Here is a 17547-nt window from a genome sequence, read left to right as displayed (position 1 = left end):
CATTCCAAAAAAGTTAGAAAGCCTTTGGTTACTGATGAGCTTGCAAAAATGATCAAAAGAAAAAATAATCTGGGAGTGCAGAAACGCTCCGCCCGACTCTACCTCCGACAAGTGGGAGAGGACGATACGAAGTCCGCTCCTAGAAGATCCGCAATGGGCCGTCCAGCAGGCTCGCGCAGCGGCCGCCAGGTACTCCCTGTCGGTCCCTGCGTGGGAGACGCCCACTGCGCGCTGACGTGCGTCCTGCAGGACTTCTATTAAAGTTTTTCCAATCCAATCCAATCTGTATAATTTCTTGCGCGCGCGGTGTGAAGTAGCATTACAAACATTGGAAACATTTAGAAACAGGCTAAATGCTGAACTAAGAAAGGCAAAGGCGGCGTACTGTGAGGACTTATTTGCAAATGTTTCTAGAGAACGCCCAGAAATTGCGTGGCAAACGATTAATCTTGTTCTAGGTCGCCGCAAGGACGATAGGCACCTGACATCGTGTAGCACTCATGTAGCAGGCGACTGATCAAAAAGAAACGAAAATATTACCACATGTTCAAGCGAACTAAGCTTGCAGAAATTAAAGCTTGAATCATAGCGTAAAAACAGTCAAATTTCAAACGTCTCGTCCTGGCAGCAGCTACCAAAATATTAATACATTACCTTTTCTGTTCACACTTGGCGACCGTGAAATCTCGCACCTGCATGATATTTTCGTTTTCGCGTCGACACCTATGCTACTGAGCGGTGAACATGTTTTGATGTACTGCGGCACAGCCCATATGTCGCTCTTGATCCGAAGTAAACAAGCACATGACAGGATTGACAAAAGGTCCACATACGACAAAGTAGAAAAAAATGAAGGGCAGATTTGTTATCGAGCAATAGACTCGATGGAAAATGGTCATTTCCAAGAAATGTTACTAACCGCAGCCTTTACTCGCGTCTTTGGTTAGAGGAGCCAGTTGTTGGTATTTACCTAAGCTCAATCTCAGGACGCTATCAGATGGATAAAAACACCTAGTGCCGCAGCAAAGAGGACTGGCTCGGGAACCACATTTTTCCAGTCGTCTAAGCCTCCTTACCGCATTGAACGAGATGCACGTTATAGTCATTTTTATTTTGGTGGCCTCCGTTCTCGTTGCTGGGCAATCTGGTAAGAGGAATTGAAAGCGTTTTTCAATTCTAGAACACGCGGGGCCGTCTATTGGAGCAGCCATGAAATCCGTTCTCTCTGTGGTTTCGATTCCGCTGAGCATTGGAGAAATTTGAGCCTTTTTTGTGATTATAGAGAGGACCCATTCCCATCAAGTACTCAGCTGCTGGAATTGGCGTCGAGGACGTTCATTGAAGAGGGGCAGGCAGCTACTAGTTTATACCCAGTGACCCAAGTTAGTATCAAAGAGGCTCACTGAAGATTTTTTTACTGCTCGAACAAACGATAACAGGGAGAGCAGGCAAGGACTGCACGTGTCCTTGTCTGCTCTCTCTGCCACCGTTTGTTCGCACAATCAAAAAATGTTTGCTACTATACACCAACTCGCCCAAGAACAAGTTATTCTAAAGTTCATTTAAGACGACCACGGACTGTAGAGACTCAGTGCTGCAAGTTAACCCGACGGATAATCATTGAAGCGCCGTACATACGCTGGCCACATTCCCAGTCCCGCATCTCGAGTGACCAGTGTCAGCGTCAAACTTACACGCTGAAGAATCGCACGTATGTACACAGTGCGACATACACAGTGCCAGATACAAAGTGACCAAAGTTGGTACAGCGGTTAGTTTTGAAACCTATTCAGTCAGCACGGCAGCCCGACGTGCCACCCAGTAGATCATGGATTATTGCCCAGATGTGCAGGTTTGCGGGAAATGGGCTGGATAGATAGATAGATAGATAGACAGATAGATAGATAGATAGATAGATAGACAGATAGATAGATAGATAGATAGATAGATAGATAGATAGATAGATAGATAGATAGATAGATAGATAGATAGATAGATAGATAGATAGATAGATAGATAGATAGATAGATAGATAGATAGATAGATAGATAGATAGATAGATAGATAGATAGATAGATAGATAGATAGATAGATAGATAGATAGATAGATAACCTCAAACCGGCTGAAGTAGGCAGCGAAGTCTGATCGCACGAAAATGGAGAAACAGAGAGAGAGCACATGAGAATAATGCTGTTTTCAGCACAGGAGGCTGTGCTGTTCACAGCACAGCACAGCGCTGCAGTACTCGAGTCACTAGTGCAGCCTTGCTGTCCTTAATAATTGCAACAATACATACGCTGTCCTGTGAGGTAGGTATTCCGACAATGGTATATTGCCAATGAGGGCTAGCGATGCCGCAAGTGTTTGTCTCTGTAGAACAGCCGCACAACGCTGAAGAACAGCCGCAGAAAGCTTGTTCAAGTGTTCCCTCGAGACTACAGTTATCCCACTCAAAGTTGTCAGCATCTTTGATATGCAAGGAATAATTAGATAGAGTTAATTTAGGGGTTTGGATACCTCAATTACTTATATGTAATTAATTTTGCCGGTCCTCACATATGGAAGAGAAACTTCCAGACTGACAAAGAAGCTTCAGAACAAGTTAGGCACCGCGCAATTAGCGATGGAACGAAGAATGTTAGGCATAACGTTTAAAGACAGAGAGCGGTTTGGATCATAGAGCAAAGCGGTGTAGCCGATATTGTAATTGACATTGAGAAAGAAAAAATGTAACTGCGCGGGTCATCTAGTGCGCAGGTTAGATAACCGGTGGATGATTAGGGTTACAAAATGGATTGCGAAGAGAAGGCAAGCGCAGTCGAGGACGGCAGAATACTAGGTGTGGGGATGAAATTCGCCGGCGATAGCTGGAACAGGTTCGCGCAGGACAGGGGTAATTGGAGATCGCAGTGAGCGGCCTTCATCCTGCAGTGTACATAAAATAGACTGCTGATGATGATGTTGATGATTATGGTGATGATGATGATTGCGTATATGTCAATATTTTTGCTTTAATTACTACCTTTCGTAGTGGGTTCGATTCCCACCAAAGGCCGAGGGTTCGCCTCCCAGCAAAGGTCACGGGTGCGAGCGCAATAATGAACTATTTTAATTGACTGCCCCTTTATTGTTTAAGTTGCGGTTTGGACTCCCACCAAGAGTCGTGGGCTTCCACTACTGCTAAAGGTTGATGGTTTGATGACTTTGGCAACGCCGATGTCGAGAAGGACGCCGGATTTTTCGCGTCATGACCCATGTAGTGTTTTCACTTAAAAAAAACAGAGGTCATAGTGCCTGGTCCTCATCTGATCCTGTGGACGTGGTGTTATCGGAGAAAATTTGCCCTTGGCTATTTGTCCATAGCGTGCGAAAAGCGCAGAGAGTCTTCAGCGCCTATTGTTGTCATGCGAATGCACGCAAATGCAGGTAAATAAGGAGGTAGTTGGTTTGTCGAAGACTGTGAGTTTTAAAAATTACAAGGATAAAAATTCATCGACGACTACGACACTTCCTATTGAGGAATTTGAGCGCTGCTTTATACGTGTTTTCATTTCGTGTGTGGACATTGACACGTGTACATGTTTTTCTTTATCGGGTGACCACGTTCCATCGAATAAGAATGCTAACGCAAAGCGCAGGACGCGCCTGCGGGTATCAGAAGTTTCTCAAAAGTTATTGATAGTTCTACCCGCTCTTTGTTGTCACTAAACCTTGCGCAATCTGATTTCATGTACGCGCGACGATTGGTGCAGAACTCTCTGGAAGACATGCGCGCACCCGAGATTACTCTGGTACCTTCAATGACTAGTGTATAAGAGCCAACGCGCTTGACCCGCTGTTCAGATTTCGACGACGGCCGACTGTGCTCGCGGCAATCGTTGTGCCTTAAGTGTAGCCTGTTTTTGTGGGCAAAGGTTCGAGGAATAAGTTGGTTTCGTCATTAACAATATGGCTACTGTGTTCTCTACCGCCACTACTACGTAATATCTGGTGGAGGTATTTTGCGTGCATGTACGCCCCGACAAAGCCTTGACTCAAGCTCTAACGCGGAAGACACCACCAACGTCGCCAAGAACCACCGAAGTAGCCGCAGCTTGCAAATACTGCCCAGGAGCACGGACGTTTGCCTGAGGCGACCAGGTAGATTGTCGCGAAGTCAACCCCAATGGCAGCCCAACTGTCTCCCATCGTGCTGCAACAACGCAGGGGAGCCACCGACCTTCCATAAATCATCGACTGAAGATCCCGAAACCTCGCTTGACACTTACGAAAGAATCATCACATTCAACAGCTGGAACTCCGACGACAAGCTGCGGCATGTACACTTCGCCTTAGAAGTCCCCGCTAGAACGTGGTTTGAGAACTGAAAATCGACCCTGACAACATGGGACATGTTCAGCAAAGGCTTCTCGTAGACCTTTACACGTGTCGTGCTCGAGGAAAAGGCCGAAGCTCTGCTAGAAGCCCGAGGGGACCCATCGACCGAGCCGATTGGACCCAACTAGAGCCCGAGTGGACCCATCGCCGCACAGTTGAAGAAGGTTAGGACTGCATGGGTGGGCCCGCAAATTCGGACCACTGATGGACATCAAATAACGCTGACTGGAATGTGCACCGCAAAAATTAGCGTCCATGTCTGGGCTTACCCTGCCATCTTCGTTATCCTTCAACATAGTTCACGAGAAGTAATTTGCGTGGATTTCCTGAACCAACACGGCGCACGCATCGACTTCATCGATAGCGCTATTCGACACTCATCGATAACGCTATTCGAAGATCAAGCAATACCGTCGGAGAGCACTCATAGCCACCGCACCTATACGTTCCTGACGGCATTATCAGCATCTTGCATCGCTCCAGCATTACTATTTCCGTTCGCTACCAAACACCTACAGGCGTAGAAGGCGTCATCAATGGTGACCAACGTCTACTGCTCGACCGTAACATTTGCGTCGCAAGATGCATCGCTCCACAACACGGAGGACAAGCGAAAGTGTTGCTGACCAACTTCAGTCAGGAGTTCAAGCACGTCAACAAGGGCACGACGATCGCATGCATGTTGAAAATCCTGGAAACCAGCAATGTTTTTGTCCTCTCGGATTTTGCGGCACCTACCTAGAGGACCATAGTTCCTGAAATAGATTTCGACATAAGTCCAGGTCTCCTATTCAGTAAGGAGGAACAGAGCAAAGTCTCCTCCGACGATGCGAAGACTGCTTTTCGAGGATTCGTCAAACACTAGTTGCAAAGCATCGCATAATAAACGAAGAATGTGCATGACCACTCTGCCAGAGCCCAAACCGAGTTTCAACTCGAGAATGGGATGCTATAAGACGACTAAATGCTGCGCGACGACATCATCCGGCTGCCGAAAAGCCCGTGGGCATCTCCTGTAGTATTGGTAAAAAATGGCTGAACCCAACGTTTCTGCGCTGATTATCGTCGAATGAACAAGATTACGAACAAAGAAGTATGCCCCCTTCCACGGATAGACGACGCGTTGGATCGGGTCTGCAACGCTGAATACTTCTCGTCGACCACTTTCAAGACAGGTTACTGGCAAATAAAAGTCAACGAGCGGGATCGCGAAAAGACTAGCTTCATCACGCCAGACGACCTCTTTGAGTTGAAGGTCATGCCATTCTGGCTGTTCTCAGCACCTGCAACGTTCCAGTGCCTGACGGACACGGTGTTAGCAGGGTTGAAGTTGCAGACATGCCTCGTCTACTTAGATCACGTCGTCGTTTTAGCTGCAAGCTTCGACGAGCCCTTGAGACGCCTTGAAACAGTAATAAAGACAATCAAATCTGCCGGACACACTTTGAAACCAAAAAATGTTTTACTTTGCGTACGAAGAGATACTGTTCCTGACAAGCGCCATCAGCAAGTATGGACTACGCCCCCACCCACAGTAGACAACTTCCATCGCGAAGTTCCAGCAACCCGTCGACAAGATGGCAGTGCGTAGATTCTTTGGCATGTGCGCCCACTACAGGCGTTTCTCATGGACGTTTCACGCGTCGCTGCGCCGCTGACATATATAACTAAATTTTATGTAGTCTTCAAGTGGCAAATGCCGCAGGCGGACGCGCTTTAAGAATTTAACCGACGCATGCAGTCGCCACCCGTACTTGCGCACTTCAGCGAAGTCACCGACAGGGAAATCCGAACTTAAGCCAGTAGCCTAGGTCTCGGCGCCGTCCAAGTCCTGGGGAAAGATGGACTTTAGTGGGTGATAGCTTACTCACTCCGGTTGCTGTCAAGAGCGGAAAGCAATTATTCTACAAGCAAAAGAGAATGCCTTCCGACATTAAGGCCTACAGCAAAATTTCGCCCTTACCTATATGGCAGACAGTTCAAAGTCGTACGCGATCATCACGCCTTGTGTTGTCTAGCGGCCTTAAATGACGCTTCAGAACGCCTGGCACGGTGAAGCCTAAGACTGCAAGAATATGACATCACTGTAATTTACAAGTCCGGACGAAAACACTGATGGCGACGGCCTGTATCGCGCTCGCGTGAACTTGCTGCCGAAAGATGACCAAGATGACGATACCTTTTTAGCAAAATTAAACTCAGCCGACTTTACCGAGCAGCACTGAGCGGGCCCCGAGCTAAGAAGCCTTGCATAGTACTTGCAAGGCAAGACCGTTTCTGTCCCGAGGATATCCAGGTGCGGATTGTCTTCGCTCTTCTTGCAAAATGTCGTCCTGGTAAAGAACTTTTCCCCAACTCGTACAAACTACGTGCTTGTTGTACCTGCAGCCCTCTGATCAAAAATCCGGCATGCCCCACATGACGATCAGACAGCCGGGTATCTGAGATTTTCCCGTATACTTGGAAGAATACAAGAGAAGCACTAATGGCCGCGCTTGACCACCGACGTCACCCATTGCATCAAGACTTGCCGTGAGTGCCAACGACGAATACAACGCCAACGAGGCCAGCGGGTTTACTACAGCCGATCGATCTACCTTGCCAACTGTTTCCACAGATTCAAATGGATTGGTTGGGACCCTTTCCGATGTCAACATCTTGAAACAAGTGGATCGTTGTGGCGACGGGCTATCTCACCCGCTTCAGCACAGCAGAAGTAGCGAAATTCTTTGTCGTGAACATCCTGCAGTGACCTGCGGCGCCACAAGTCCTCATCACCGACAGAGGAACGGCCTTTATGGCGGAGCTCACCGCAACCATTCTACAATACAGCCAGACAAGCCACTGGCGGACAGCTGCCTAGCACACGCAGACGGATGTTCTTCCGGAGCGCCTGAATAAGTCGCTCGCCGACATGCTAGCAATGTACGTCGACGTCGAGCACAAGACGTGGGATGCCGTCCTGCCGTAGGTAACCTTCGCTTACAATATGGCGGTGCAAGAAATAACACTGACCACAGATCACAGATTACAGAAAGAACACAGATCACGCCGCTGAAACTGGTTTACAGCTGTGGGTACTCGCGTGGGTACTCTTCACAGTAGCCACCGAAAACAGACGTCCACTCATGCTGCGATTTGTTTCCACGCAGAGGAAGCGTGCTACGCTAGGACCATAACGTAGCCATAGTCGTCGCACAGCCTGTATATCGCGGAACTACGCTTTTATTATCCCGCTTTAGTTTGACCGACGACGACATCGGCCCTTGGTCCCCTGGAAGTCATGCCCCGAGTGTCAGCGGTGGCAACTTTCCGTGTAGCCAGTCGCAATCGCCCATTGCAGCAGCAGTGATCCCCTTCGCACAAGGTGGTACCGTGGACTGACCTCAGGATCTGACGCCATGGGCGAGCGCAGCCCTCCCCACCTTACACTACTCTGCCCTCCCCCCTCTGAAACACAGGTGAGGCCTCCCATACGGCTGAAGATGCCGTGGCTGCCGGCAACTCAGCGTATGCGCAGTCCGTCTTGCCTCCTCTCATCCTCCGCTGCAGCCTCATGCTCTCACTGCAGCCTCCTCCTACACTTGCCTCCTCGCGCTCACCGCATTCTTCTGTCGCTCCGGGTTCGCTAGGTTACGAGGTATTTCAACGCCGACACTCAACGCAGGAACGGGTGCCAAAGTGTGGCGCTCTAAAATGAAATGCACCGGGGTCTGAAAGAGTGAAAACGACTAGAGAGACAGAGTAGAGCGAAAGTACAAAGCGCATTTCCTTGTATACACAACCTCACGCTGCTGTCAGCCAGGCTAACATCCCTAGCATATCATTAAAGCGTCTATGTCATTCTCTGTTGCTGTTCGAATATTGTGATAGCTGTCATGTTGTTCTGTCTCATTTTATGTAAATTATTTGCAGTCGTCATTTGCTAATAAAGTTTGGGGCATATGGCATTGAATATTCTGAAAATGCAGTTTTTCAAATCGAATGACGCATAACAGCGCACATGCGCAAAGGCAGATGTTCGATAACGGCTAGCAGAAGAAATGGAATAAAGGTTGCACTGTCATGCTTCTGCAGCTTCGAAGTTTATAATGGAATGTATGTCAAGGTATATAGCAGTGACTAGGTCAGCACTTGCAATATGCATTGAGTACCCAAAATCTAAAGCGATATTTATTACACTTCCGGATTACACGTTTCTCCATTGTGCGAAACATATGTAGACCTGGGAACAGCAATAGATTTTACGAAGTGTTCAGTCATATTTCTTGAAAATGGTTCTAAGAAAAAAGTTTCCAGCAAAATGATACGCTATGAGCACTAGCTTGAGTTGTATTCTGCAGTTGGAACGTCCCACGTATTTTTACCATTGAACGATTGTATAGCCTTATTTTAAGTATTGGTAATGCTAGTGCTGCGCCGCATTCAATTTTCTTACCCGTGTTTGGTTAACTAAATAAGAGCTAGTGACAAAGTGTCGAATTTTAGAATAAATTGCAACTGCCGTATTTGCTTGCCTCAGTTGCTTTTGTGTTCTTTGCTCTAACTGTATCTTGAATCTGAAAATGTAGGATACTTCGTAGGATGTATCGCAAATACAGACACTGATACACTGAATTTATCATGATACGGAAACAATGTACTGAAAGTATCTTAGTATAGTACCTAAGGTACATGTATCTGCCATGCTGGCCAGCACTGGCCCACAATTTGAGTGCTCAGCATTGGAAAACATCTGAGCGCTTGCATGAAAATGCATCCCTTAACTTCCGTATGCTTTTAGAAAAACACAGGTGGTTGTAGCTATTGCGGGCGCAACTTCTATGTTTTTCCTCTCACCAAATAATCCAGGTTTTTGATGTTCATAATCAAAGGTGTTTCTTGAAGCTCGTATATGCGCGCAGCCTTACGCTGCCGTATTGCGTTTATTTTTTCAGGTGGCGGCACGAAAGCAAGAAGACGGAGGTTCATGAATTATGGGTGCAGTGCTCCAATAATTGAAACTGAGAACTACTGCGCAGCAAGGGCCTTAAAATACTTTTACAACCGGACGGCGAATCGTTGCCAGCATTTCATGTGGAACGGCTGCTTGCGTGATGGCGTCTACGACACTCGCATTGAGTGTGCTGATAATTGCAACCCTGGTAAGTATGAAGCTATCCAAATTTCTTTCGGCTTCTAAACAGCTCAATTATTATATCCAATAAACTGGGTGCGTCGCAAAGCGGGTCATTGAAATTACAGAAAATGAGATGTCAGCGACGGCCATAAGTGTACATGGCAATATACACATGGCAGCAACACCATTCGCTCCCTGGAAGGACGTGCTTCACTTTTCTTACAGCCTGATATGCCGCGGACAGCGACCACTTTTCCCTACATCCTGTGGAAACAAATATAATGCGTAAGACATTTCTTCTATAAATTATAGAATAATACTATGTCAGAACAGGTTCATTTAGTATGTATGTATGCATGTAATGTATCAAAATATATGCGCATCATTTTGGCAAAGCATCGTGTAGTAGCTAAGGCGTCATGCTTCAATGCGTTTATGCTAGTCAAATGTAGCGTAGCGTATTTAGGAAATCCACGCTGAACACAAGAAACACGTGAAGCCTCACTTTAAGTTACTCGAACGCAGATTTTCACGGATTCTTTTATATATAGTTTCGTTTGTTACTAAGCGAAGGAGATCGTCGTGCTTGACATGGCTTCGCATCTTCATATTCCCACATGGTGTTGCACAGCAAGGGGACTGAAGAGGAAGAGAACGAGGTTCGTCTCAGCATCGCGTGTCAACGGTTAGGTTTCGTGAAGTACAAACGCCTGCATCCCCATTCAGCGTGTATACTTCGGCAGGGTATACGCGACAATTTGGTGGAGTTTTTTCGGCGACATTTGACGACCACCTGAAACGACTGCGGCAAGTTCTCGAAGCCATCCGATCGGCTAACCTCACCCTTAAGTCTCAGAAGTGTCACTTCGGCTACAAGGAGCTTATGTTTCTGGGACACGTGGTCAGAGCGGAAGGCGTTAGCTCCGATCCCACGAAAACTGCCGCTGTAGCCACGTTTTCAACACCGACCGACAAGAAAGGTGTCCGACGCTTCCTGGGCCTTTGCGCATACTACCGGCGTTTCATCGAAAAGTTTTCGAAGATGGCGGAGCCGCTGACTCGACTCACGAGGGACAATCTATCGTTCGTCTGGGCCTCAGAGCAAGAGACTGCTTTCACCGAGCTTCGACAGCGTCTGGTGTCAGCACCAGTTCTGGCCCACTTTGACGAGGAGGCGGACACGGAAGTTCATCCAGACGCCAGTAACGTCGGTCTTGGTGCGGTGCTTGTACAACGGCAGGAAGGTATTGAAAGAGTGATTGCCTACGCAAGTCGCACACTATCGCGTGCAGAGACCAACTACAGCACTACGGAGAAAGAGCGTCTTGCCGTCGTATGGGCGCTAGCCAAATTTCGACCTTACCTCTACGGCCGCCCATTCATAGTTGTAACCGATCATCACTCGTTATGTTGGCTTGCAAATTTGCGGCACCCTTCTGGACGACTGGCACGGTGGAGTCTACGTTTGCAGGAGTACGACGTGACCATCGTGTACAAGTCGGGCCGCATACACGAAGACGCTGACGCACTCTCGCGTGCCCCTATCGACACTACCGACCAACACATTGAGGGCGACGGTGTTTTCCTTGGGGCCATAAGCGTTACTGATTTCTCCACACGGCAGCGCGCAGACGACTCACTACGACCTATATTCGAACATATGGAAGGACGAAACCCATCAATACCCCGGCACATCGCTCGAGGATTGTCGTCTTTTTCTTTACGACATGGCATCTTTTATAAGAACTCCGCTGCCACCAACAAGACATGCCTTTTGGTCGTTCCAGCAGACCTCCGTGCTGAAGTCTTATTCGCCTGTCATGACGAGCCTCCGTCTGGCCATTTGGGTTTTACGCGAACGCTTGATAGAGTGCGCAACTCGTACTACTGGCCGAAACTTGCCGAGTGCGTTAAGCGGTACGTCCAAGCCTGCCGTGAATGCCAGCGCCGAAAGCCGCCAGCTGTGAAGTCTACGGGATTGCTGAATCCGATTCACCCACCTGGCAAACCTATCGACCAGGTCGGCATGGATCTTCTGGGGCCGTTTCCACTGTCATCTTCTGGCAACAGGTGGATAATCGTCGCCACAGACTATGTAACGCGGTATGCTGAGACAAAGGCGTTGCCTCGAGGCACAGCTTCTGAGGTTGCTCAGTTTTTCATACAGAGCACCGTCCTACGACATGGCGCCCCATCGCACGTCATCACAGACCGAGGCAAAGCCTTTACAGCGCAGCTCATTGAAGACGTTCTTAAACTCAGCTACACAACCAATCGAAGGACAACTGCCTATTATCACCATCATCATTATCATCATCATTATCAGCCTGGTTACGCCCACTGCAGGGCAAAGGCCTCTCTCATACTTCTCCAACTACCCCTGTCATGTACTAATTGTGGCCACGTTACTGCAAACTTCTTAATCTCATACGCCCACCTAACTTTCTGCCGCCCTCTGCTACGCTTTCCTTCCCTTGGAATCCATTCCGTAACTCTTAATGACCATCGGTTATCTTCCCTCCTCATTACGTGTCCTGCCCATGCCCATTTCTTTTTCTTGATTTCAACTAAGATGTCATTAACTCGCGTTTGTTCCCTCACCCAATCTGCTCTTTTCTTGTCCCTTAACGTTATACCAATCATTCGTCTTTCCATAGCTCGTTGCGTCGTCCTCAATTTGAGTAGAACCCTTTTCGTAAGCCTCCAGGTTTCTGCCCCGTAGGTGAGTACTGGTAAAACACAGCTGTTATAAACTTTTCTCTTGAGGGATAATGGCAACCTGGTGTTCATGATCTGAGAATGCCTGCGAAACGCACCCCAGCCCATTCTAATTCTTCTGATTATTTCAGTCTCATGATCCGGATCCGCAGTCACTACCTGTCCTAAGTAGATGTATTCCCTTACCACTTCCAGTGCTTCGCTACCTATTGTAAACTGCTGTTCCCTTCCGAGACTGTTAAACATTACTTTAGTTTTCTGCTGATTAATTTTTAGACCCACCGTTTGGCTTTGCCTCTCCAGGTCAGTGAGCATGGATTGCAGTTGGTCCCCTGAGTTACTAAGCAAGGCAATATCATCAGCGAATCGCAAGTTACTAAGGTATTGTCCCTTAACTCTTATCCCCAATTCTTCCCAATCCAGATCTCTGAATACCTCCTGTAAACACGCTGTGAATAGCATCGGAGAGATCGTATCTCCCTGCCTGACGCCTTTCTTTATTGGGATTTTGTTGCTTTCTTTATGGAGGACTACGGTGGCTGTGGAGCCACTATAGATATCTTTCAGTATTTTTACATACGGCTCGTCTACACTCTGATTACGCAATGCCTCCATGACTGCTGAGGTTTCGATTGCATGAAACGGTTTCTCGTAATCAATGAAAGCTATATATAAGGGTTGGTTATATTCCGCACATTTTTCTATCACCTCATTGATAGTGTGAATATGGTCTATTGTTGAGTAGCCTTTACGGAGTCTAAGGTGTTCCTGATTCTGTTTGCAATTAGCTTAGTAAATACTTTGTAGGCAACGGACAGTAAACTGATCGGTCTATAATTTTTCAAGTCTTTGGCATCCCCTTTCCTATGGATTAGGATTATGTTAGCATTTTTCCAAGATTCCGGTACGCTCGAAGTCATGAGGCATTGCGTATACAGGGTGGCCAGTTTCTCTAGAACAATCTGCAAGCATCCTTCAGCAAATCTCCTGTTACCTGAGCCTCCCCAGCTGCCTTCCCCCTTTGCATAGCTCACAAGGCTTACTTTACTTCTTCCGGCGTTACTTGTGAGATTTCAAATTCCTCTAGAGTATTTTCTCTTCCATTATCGTCGTAACTGCCACTTGTACTGTATAAATCTTGAATCTATGAATTTCATTTCTAGTCTCACCATTCGGGCTCCTCCACGTCCACCTTCGGCTAACCCGCTTGCGGAAAAAGGTATTCATTATCCGCATATTATTCTGTTCTGCAAGCTCTACTAATAACTCTCCTCTGCTATTCCTAGAGCCTATGCCATATTCCCCCACTGACTGGTCTCCGGCCTGCTTCTTGCCTACCCTGGCATTGAAATCGCCCATCAGTATACTGTATATTGTTTTGAGTTTACCCAACGCCGATTCCACGTCTTCATAGAAGCTTTCGACTTCCTGGACATCATGACTCGATGTAGGGGCGTATACCTGTACAACCTTCATTTTGTACCTCTTATTAAGTTTCACAACAAGGCCTGCCACTCTCTCGTTAATGCTATAAAATTCCTGTATATTACCAGCTATGTTCGTATTAATCAGGAATCCGACTCCTAGTTCTTGTCTCTCTGCTAAGCCCCGGTAGCACAGGACGTGCCTGCTTTTTAGCACTGTATGTGCTTCTTTTGGCCCCCTAACTTCACTGAGCCCTATTATATCCCATTCACTGCCCTCTAATTCCTCCAATAGCACTGCTAGACTCGCCTCACTAGATAATGTTCTAGCGTTAAACGTTGCCAGGTTCATATTCCAATGGCGGCCTGTCCGGAGCCAGGGATTCTTAGCACCCTCTGCAGCGTCGCAGATCTGCCCGCCGCCGTGGTCAGTTGCTTCGCAGCTGCTGGGGACTGAGGGGCCGGGGTTTGATTGTTGTGTTCATATAGGAGGTTGTGGCCAAGTACTGCACCAGGGTGGCCAATCCTGCTCTGGTGAGGGAGTGCGTTACCGGTTCTGGTCACCGGGATCAGGCCACACTCCAGGCCTGTTTATCCAATTTTATCAACACGCGGATTTTTTTTAATCCGGTGGAAAATTGCGCGGCACCGGGATTCGAACCCCGGACCTCTTGCACGCGAGGCGGGTGTTCTACCTCTACGCCACCGCTGTACTCTACTGCCACTGCCTATCATCCCGAAACAAATGGCTTGAAAGAACGACTGAACAAAACGATGACTGACATGCTGTCTATGTACGTAGACGTACAGCACAAGACGGGGGACGAGATACTCCCATACGTAACGTTTGCCTGTAGTACTGCTACGCAAGAAACAACACGCTTCACGCCGTTTTACCTCATTTACGGCCGTGAAGTGCAGACTATGTTAGAAGCAATGCTGCCATGCGGCAACATCGATCAGCTCGATCTCGCCCAAGATGCCGAACTCTTCGTGCAGCACGCGGAAGAAGCCCGTCAGCTTGCCTGAGTGCACATAATGAAACAACAGAGCACCGATGCGCAACGTTACAATCTCCGCCATCGGCAAGTCGAGTTCCAACCTGGCGATCAAGTTTTGGTCTGGAGTCCTGTACGCCGAAAAGGACTATCGGAGAACCTCTTGAGTCGCTACTTCGGACCTTACAAAGTGTTGAAGCGAATTAGTGACGTGAATTACGAAGTCCTTCTTGACGGAAGCCAGCCTCCCCGACGTCGACAACCGCAATCTGAGATTGTGCATGTTGTGCGGTTGGAACCGTACCATAGCCCCTAAAATTCGACGTTTTCAGCCGCTTAGGTTAGTTTTTGTTGTTGCTCGTCCCTCAGTGCCTTGTGACTACATCGCACACCACAGTGATTGTGACTATGGCCTATGTGTTCGTCCTAGGCCATCTCGGCGCTCTCACGTCAAGCTTATGTATGTTTTCATTCTTTTATTTATTCTTTTGAAGAGGGGGTAGTGCCACATGGTGTGGCACAGCAAGGGGACTGAATAGGAAGAGAACGAGGTTCGTCTCAGCATCGCGCGTCAACGGTTAGGTTTCGTGAGGTTTCGTGAAGTACAAACGCCTGCATCCCCATTCAGCGTGTATACTTCGGCAGGGTATACGCGACAATATAAAACCCGGTATCTCCCGTCGCGTGCTTTCTAGGGCGAATGCGATAGTTCTTTAGTTATTTTTTATGTTTCTATTTGCTGTTGAATTAAGCACCACTTTGCTGTCATGATATTGAAACAAAGACAGTCACAACACTGCAGGTTTTTTTTTTAATTGCCGAATTTCGATAGGAGCAAATCGAAGCATATGACGACAGTGCCTATGGTATTGGTAATAGCATTGTTTCCGGAATTAAAAGCCTCAGCACTTAGACAGGAGCAAATACGACAAGTAACAGCTGATGAACCTGTGCTGCAAACAAATTGAAGAGGGCTGACTTGGAAGAGGAAACAAGCAAGAGGGCTGACACATGGCAGCAACGCCATTCGCTCACTGAAAAGGCGAGCTTCACTTGTCTTATGGCCTGATATGCCGACGACAGCGACTACTTTTCGCTACATTCTGTCGAAACAATGCTTTACAGAAGGTTCACGAAGTAGACTGCGGCAATATTTTCTACAAGGACAGTGAACCAGAATCCTTGTACTCGCCATGACTGAAGAGAGCCTTTCAGCTGGTGATTCAGCAATGTAAACACTGCCATGGCTGCTGGCATCAAAGAGAGCCTGAACGAGACTTTACAGACCGTGAACCCACCAACCGAACTGCCCCACCAATGATTAAGTCTGAGGCCTTCTACCCCGTAAACTAAAGTTACCTCCTTGGATATTGTTCACTACTTCATCATATGTGTATAATCACATCCAATGGTATCCTCATAAACAGAAGCAGTCATCAAGGCAATCAATTCCATGCGCGCGCGATTCGGTGATTCTGATGAACTGGATCATCAACGGACCATTGTTCAAAGCAGCACGTTTGAAAGAGTTTATCGTAAGCTGATACATCCATCTGAAACCTTAGCTCCCAACATTATCCGAGGTCAAACGGCCATGAGGAAAGTCTATCAAAAACCATAAAGCACAGTCTCCACAAGGTTATAGTGGGCAGAAAGGACCTTACTCGGACTCTATAAGTACATTCATGGGTGGTTTGTAGTGACCAGCTGATCTTCTATTGTGAAAATATATATATATAAGGACTTTGAGCGTTGGGAACCTAAGTACACTCAAGCCTCCGTACAAATGCTCAGTATCTCAAGCGTCTCCTCGACGTCGACGATAACTTGAATACTTCTATAGAGAACGTGGAAACAGGCCTACCTCCGTTCTGCGTGAAGATTAGAAAGTGCAGCCCAGGCACAAACAGGTAGGTCTATGGTAAAATCCTTCAGGCACAACCACAGCCCCGCCTTTATTTGGTGGTGACAACTGAAGGAGTATGCTACCGTCAAAACAGGAGTCCAATTCGTCCAGGCTACAGCAATGCACCCGACTCAGGGAATACATCAGAAAGCTACTCCAAAGTAGCTGCTCTAGAGCCTGGCGTATTCTGTCTTTAAATAATTTCTAGTGCAAATACTACTATAACCGTTGTGAGGGAAAAAGAGTCGGTAACAAAGGCTGACAGGGCACGGCGTAGTGAGCAGAATAGCTATTATTACCGCATAAAGTGTTGCGGTAACAACACGAAGCGCGGGCATCAGGGAAAGCAACGGCAACATAGCACGTGGCAGCTAGCGAAGCCAATGCTGCTTCATTTCTCCATTCGAAGACATAGACAAATGAGTGACGTGGCACAAGCAGTCTGCTCACATCCGAGAAATGTATTTATCCACGTAGTGGTGGTAGCAGAGCTCAGGCCCCCTTTCGAATGACCAAGTCAATTTGGGCCAGGTAGAGTTTGCACTCCACACTAGGAACAGGTTGTAGACTTTTAGGTTGTCAGGCACTTGTTGTCTTTGTGGCGGTCGTGAGGGGCATGGTTTATCCACTGTCGGTTTTCAAAGTGAGCAAAGTGCTGCGCTAAATAATGTAGCTGTCGTAGTGACCACTGAAGACGAGAGAGAAGTGATGCATAGGAACGCAGAAAGGTTAGGAAGATGTAGTTCCGATTTGACTCACGCAAGCAGGGCTAGAGGGCAGATTCATCACACGTAGTGCTACAAAGAGTGGAACATAGGGCTCTAATTGACAAATGTGGACTGCTTTATCGCAAACCTGATCATGTGGTACTTGCCTTGAGATGCGAGAAGTCATAAATGTCAGATATTATTTACGCTTATTGATCTGGTAAAATATTTTATACCTCGGTGCTAACTTCGTTTGTGGCATTCACAACGGGCTGCTGACGAATCACCCAGCTAAAC

The 17547-nt window shown here is 47.4% G+C and overlaps 1 long non-coding RNA gene across 1 annotated transcript in view; it reads left to right on the top strand.

Moving 5' to 3' along the window:
• Positions 1 to 1008: 1008 nt before the first annotated feature.
• LOC129385421 (uncharacterized) overlaps positions 1009 to 17547 on the top strand; it is a 40112-nt gene continuing 23573 nt past the window's right edge. The window contains exons 1-2 of the long non-coding RNA XR_008612956.1: positions 1009 to 1147; positions 9316 to 9522. This is a non-coding gene — a long non-coding RNA (uncharacterized lncRNA). The remainder of the gene's footprint in view (positions 1148 to 9315; positions 9523 to 17547) is intronic.

This window comes from Dermacentor andersoni, chromosome 7 (genome assembly GCF_023375885.2).
Source record: "Dermacentor andersoni chromosome 7, qqDerAnde1_hic_scaffold, whole genome shotgun sequence".
NCBI lineage: Eukaryota > Metazoa > Arthropoda > Arachnida > Ixodida > Ixodidae > Dermacentor > Dermacentor andersoni.
The sequence above is the reverse complement of the archived record's forward strand: the minus strand, read 5'-3'. Positions and strand labels throughout refer to the sequence as shown.